The sequence below is a fragment of the Brienomyrus brachyistius genome, unplaced genomic scaffold (assembly GCF_023856365.1).
Source record: "Brienomyrus brachyistius isolate T26 unplaced genomic scaffold, BBRACH_0.4 scaffold272, whole genome shotgun sequence".
Classification (NCBI taxonomy): Eukaryota; Metazoa; Chordata; class Actinopteri; order Osteoglossiformes; family Mormyridae; genus Brienomyrus; species Brienomyrus brachyistius.
In genome coordinates, this window is record NW_026042547.1 from 144467 (window position 1) to 150539 (window position 6073).

Here is a 6073-nt window from a genome sequence, read left to right on the forward strand (position 1 = left end):
TTTTTTGTTATAATATTTTTGTATTGTTCATATAGCTCCTTCAGAAGTATTTGTTCTGCTGCAGAAAAAAAGCAGCTCTGTTTGCTCTTGTTCTGCGTCATTTTATCTACCACCTAAATATCTCGGGTACGTGCACTAAGTGAGACTATGCAAGTCTGTCTTGAAGTAGCCTTGATTAGAAAAGTCTCGTTCTGCGTTAATGGAATGACTTCAGGCTTAATTGGGAGATGGTGCTAGTTTGAGTCTCACTTTTTCGGGGGAGTAGGGCCTTCTTTAGCTACTTTCATGGAATACCCCCCTGAACTAGCTCTAATCTTCCTTCAGGAAATAAGCTTAGTTTATTCAGGAATAGGTCAGGAAACACACTCTCATGAATATTTTTAAAGGTTTTTATTATAAAACAAACTTCTTGGATCTGTTTCTCTTCTTCTCCATTACCTACACTAGAAAGAAAAGCTTAGTTAGAAGACAAAAATGAAAACAGAATGCATAGTATCTGAATTAGACCATAGAGTACACTACCTGATCACATGGCAAAGATGTAGTCACAGAGGTACAGGAGGGCAGTAGAATTTTATATCACTCTGGTCATTTATACTTCTGGGCTTAGGAGGATTTTAAAAGTTCCAGCAGTGACCCGACAACTCTGAAGTAGCCCTGTAAAAAAATAAAAACCATTATGCACATTATAAACAGTATACATTCATTTTGTGGTGCTCATAGCAAATAAATAACTGCTTTATGAGAAAAAAAATCATAAATAACGGAAATAAAAACTGTGCATCAACCACATCAACAAAATGGCTGATTCTTTAGCAGCTTATAGGAAAAGTTCATAAGCTAGCAGCCATTAACATTCATTAACATTCAAGACGTCAAGGGAGGCTTGAGGTTAAAATGACTCATACCTCATGCTGAAGAAACAGCGCTTTAACCTTTCCAGCAGACCAGTATTCCATTGAGTAGGCCAGGAGATTCATGGACAGCATGTTGCCTCTCAGGAAGTTGCCCACGAACACCACTCTCTCTATGTTCTTCAAAGAATAAAGAAAGCAGTTAGCAAGCAGTTTTAAACAAATTCCCCCGTTTAAAACAAAAATATACTTGTTGCCCCGGTGGTCACTGAACAGCATGAAGGAAAGGCTTTTACTACTATTGGAGTTTGGGTTTTAAATCATGGGAGACACCAGAGAGTAACTGCATTCTGATGCTTGTTAGACATAAAAAACTGTAAGAAACTTTTAATATCTTGACAGAATAGAGGGCAACGCTGTTTATTAGGGAAAAGCCAGAATTCTGTCTTTGTTCTGGGGATATGGTTTTGCTCAACATAGTGGCAAATTTCTTTAGTAATACGGTTCGTCCCATTCTGCATCAGGTATGTGAATCATATGTGAACGGAGCACACAGGCACGGTGTGTGTAAGTCCTGACAAAGGTTTACCTCATTCCGGGCACACATCCTGGTGATGGAACCGATGTTATTTGTGACGGCAACTAATGCTGCTCTGGCCAGATCTTCTTTGGACACTGAATCGGGCTGCTCCTTGGAAATCATGTTTCCAAAACTGAAACAAAGATAAATAATTTATCCATAGTAAATAAACCCTATTTTTTTCTTCTCTGACATGTCTTGGTTATTCCTGCAGCATCAGTATCATGCAGATTATTGCTAACACCTCTGGGCAGTGGTGGCTTAATGGTTAGGGAAGTGCACTTGTAATTGAAAGATTGCAGGTTTGAATCCCCGACCAACAAGGCACCACTGAGATACCCTGAGCAAGGTACCGCCCCCAAGCACTGCACCCTGGGCACTGAATTAGCTGCCCCCTGCTATGTCACATTGTCACATATATATATGGGTTAAATGCGGAGGACACATCCCGTTGTTGTGCAGTGGTGTGTCAACACTGATCATTAAATTCTAGGTTTAAACATGACTGAGGGTTACTGCATGCCAGCTGCTTTTCAGATTACTCAGCACCCACCACCTCCAGACATCCTTCCTTGCTGTAGTGACTTTTTACAGTATTACATTGTTTAAGCACAATTTTAAGCCTTGATTCAGGACCGGGGATGCAGCTCATTCTAGGCTGACTTAAATATTATATGACTACATCCTACCTGGAGGCCACAGTCCAGCCTGGGAGACCAAACCTCTCATAGTCTCCCCTATAAATGTCCTGCACAAGCTTGTCCACCCGTGTGCTGTCCCCATGTGAGGCCATCTCCAGTGCTTCCTCAAACATGGAGCAACCCGTCAGCAAACAGCACAGTCCGTGGAAAGTTCCTCCACCAAGACTGAAAGCCAGACAGTTTCAAACTGTTATATCAATATTAGCTTTAGAAGATTTGAAAATTATCATCAGAGCCTAGCTCACCTTGTTCCAGTGACACGTCTAAAATTGTCTCTGGAATAGACTGCCAGAATGCTGACCCAAGATCCGATGTTGACTAGTAGGAATGGGAAAGGGTTCTCCAGTTGGTATGCTTTGAGGAAGCACTGCTCTGGAGGAGTAGGATTTTCCAAGTAGAAACACTCGGAGGGTCCACTGGAGTTCATGAACAGGACCCCACGGATGACACAATCCAACTCATCCAGTGGTACGAGCTGTAGACCAGCAATCTGAAGGGGTTACGGGGAAAAAAAGCTCATAATAGGATTTGTGATTTCCTCTGGAAATTTCCCATTTTCAAAGACAAAGTGAATTGCATTATATTGTAATGAAATGTAACATCAACAGAACTCACCGTTCAGAAATCAGCCTCAAACTTGTGGGCCCCACCACTTGTGGCACAGAGTGTGGTATGGAGCCCGGAGAACTGCTTGTCACGGGTCATTTGCAGGAAGGTAGTCAGGTCTTGGGTGGGGAAACGAATAAAATGGAGGTTCCCCATTCGGCCACACAGCTCCAGACCCTTCACTTCCAGCTGCACATCTCGGATGCCGGTGGAGCCATAAGCCACATTAGAGGTCAGACAGGAGCGGATGTTCTTCAGGTTCTCCGCTTCTGCCTGTTCCTCCTCTGGTTCGAAGTACACTAGTTTCACAAGGGTCCCACCAATGTCTATTCCGAACCAGGGAAATGCTTTAGCAAGAAAAAAAGGGAAGTAATTACTCTCCTGTTTGATATGTACAAATCTTATGAATAGCATAACTAAAGACGTTTAAACAATTTATCCATCCATCCATTTTCCTGCTTATTCAGCACACTGCTTATTCAGTACCGACTGCAGAGACCACAGCACTTCAAATGACAATAGGAAATGTCACAATGTGAACATAAAACACATAAAAATCATCAGGTAAAGTTAGGTCGGTAACTGATGACATGAAAACAGGGGAACAATCAGGGGAAATGTGGTGCTACTGATTACCTGGCGGTTTAAGTTTCTCTAGGTAATAAACAGCACTTACCCAAGTCAATGTATCATCACACATACAGGATAAGCAGATGCGAATGGTTTATTTATCTATCTTAAATCAGTCTGGACAGGCATCTCTTACATCACATTAATTAAAGACAGCCTAGAATTTGACTGTGTCATCACCACTCAACCAGTTAACAGGATATCAGACATGCACTGTTATAAACCATTTCCATGTTGTAAAGGAAACTTGTTTTACTTGACATATTTTAAATTATAGATGTTCACTCAACTTTCCAATGCTTAACAAGAATAAAAAATGTGCAGTTTATGAAATAAATGTAAAAGAGGTAAAAACCTGCGCTGTCCAAAAACTTTTGACTGGTTGTGTGTATTTCCCATATATGTCTGCAATCTGTTTCACACATATTTAAATATAAAAAATTGGCAACTTTACATGTATTTTGAAAGCATGTGTGAGTAAATGGTGCGTAAGTGTGCTCTGCGATGGGTTGCCGCCTCATCCTGGGTTGTTCGCTGCTAGTTTAGTTGCGTGAGGCACAAGAATACACAGTAACGCGGCATATCACTGAGGGAGTTTGTGTCCCCCAGTATGCTTACCTACGCCAATTTAGACTGTTAAAAGCGCAAGTGTACCATTTGTGCAGAGGAAAGCCATCACGATGTAAGTGAAATTCGACATTGTAAGGATATCAAAAAAATTCGGGTCACGTCACTGTCGTAGGAACGGAATTGTGTCGTAATCCAAGGGCCCCCTGTATATTGCACATGCTTGGAAATATGTATAACATCAGAATTTTTGTAGGCTACTGGTTACTCTTTGAGAGAAAAATGTTGCCGATGTACAACATCATACTTGACATTCATTTGATGTGGTATGTTCAGCTAAGTGTCCACTAGATGCCAGTATTATAGCACAAATGGCAACCTGTTGAATTTTGAATTAAATTGGGGTAAAAGAATTTTGTGTTCTGTAAGCAATTGATATTGATGTAAACTGGTGAAAATCCTTTCTGATTAATGGCAACATGTTTAATGCAGCCAAGAGGTATTTTTAATGTAATGGTGTTGTGAATTACGTTTTACATTGTGACTATAGTCCAAACAGACAGACAGACAGACAGACAGAAGGAAGCATATGGGGAGAAGATGGCTAGAATGGAAGACATAGACATGGCATGGAAGAAAGAAGGAAAAACGATGTAAGGGAGGCCAGAGAATTTGAAAGTTAGAGAAAGCTGACATGAAGAAGGTGACTAGAAAGGGAATTGATGAGCAGAGTAATGGAGTACAGAGTACAACAGCCCAATGTAAGTCTACGGGAGACATTTTTTACCAGTTTTCCTTCGGGTTGTGCCCTTTTGAATAAATGTTTCAATTAAATATAACTGTTGCATATGCAAAGACTATAAATGATCATTGTGTAAATGTGTTTGATATATCCAGAATGAATTACTCGAATAGAGAATGTAGTAGATGTTTCCAACACATCATACTATTGAGAACTAAATTAACACCTAGAATGCTTCGGATTTTCTCCGCGGCCTCGCCGCCTGGCCTCGGTTCCCCCTCCGGTTATTGCTCGGTCGCTGGCGGGCCCCCCGACGGCGACTCCTCCCTCGCCTGCAGTCCCACCCGCTCTGGCTCGTCGGAAGACGTCGCCGCCTGCGGCGGCTCCCCCGCTCGCCTTGCCTTCGCCGGAGGTCCCTCCGGCTCCTTCGTCCCCGCCTCCGGTGCTCCCTCCTGCTCCCTCCCTGGCCCCTCCACGGGCCCCTCGCCCTGTCTCCTCAGCCCCTCCACGGGCCCCTCCGGCTCCGGCCTCCCGGTCGCCTGCGTTCCCTCGGGCTCCCCTCTTTTCCCCCTCCTTGTCTCCCTTCGCTCCTCCCTTTGTCCCTTTGGTCCTCTCTCCTCCTTCCACCTTTGTCCCACCTCTCTCTGCTCCCTCTGGCTCTGTTCCTCCTGTCTTTGCTACCCGTCCTCCTCTGTGCCCTCCGTTCACTCCTGGCCCTTGTGTCCCGCCTGTTCCTTCTGTGTCCCCTCTCTTTATCTGTCGGTCCGTGTTCCCCGTCCTCTGTCAGGTTTTGTCCCTGGTCTTGTCTTTGTGCCTGTTCTGTCTCTCTGTTTAATTCCCGGTCTCTTGTTCTTGGTTTTGGGTTTTGTTTTTCAGGTCTTGGTCCCCTCGTCCCGTTCGTCGCCTCCTCCTGGGCACGCCCGGTGAAGCGCGCCTTTGGGGGGGGGCTCTGTCATGCCCGGCTCGTCCGCTCCTCGTGTGTGCCACGCCCCCTGCCTTCCCACGTGTATTTCCCTGATTGTACCCCGCTGTATCGGATTACTTTGATTAGTCTTGTCTGGTTTTAAGTCCTGGTCTTACGTGTTAGCGGTGTCCGTCATTGATGTTGTAGCCCTTGTGGGTGGTGATGGTCGTTGGCGTGTCATGTTCCCCAGTCCTTGTCATCATAATACATCCCCGTTTACCCTACTTCTGCCTGGTCGCTTGCCTCTCCGCTCGTCACCGCACCCGTGCGCCTCACCTACAGACGCCGATCGTCACAGTATAGTTTTCTTGCATAGAAGTTCCTGGATAAAAGTACTGGTGTTCGTGCAGCTGTGTCAAATTCGACATCGATCCATCCAAAATTTAGGTTATTTAAATTTTTAATATTGAAAATGTCTTTTGCCATCTT

The 6073-nt window shown here is 44.1% G+C and overlaps 1 pseudogene; it reads right to left on the reverse strand.

The window, feature by feature from the left end:
* Window positions 1-375: 375 nt before the first annotated feature.
* LOC125728380 (pantothenate kinase 2, mitochondrial-like) lies at window positions 376-3155 on the reverse strand (annotated as a pseudogene).
* Window positions 3156-6073: the final 2918 nt, after the last annotated feature.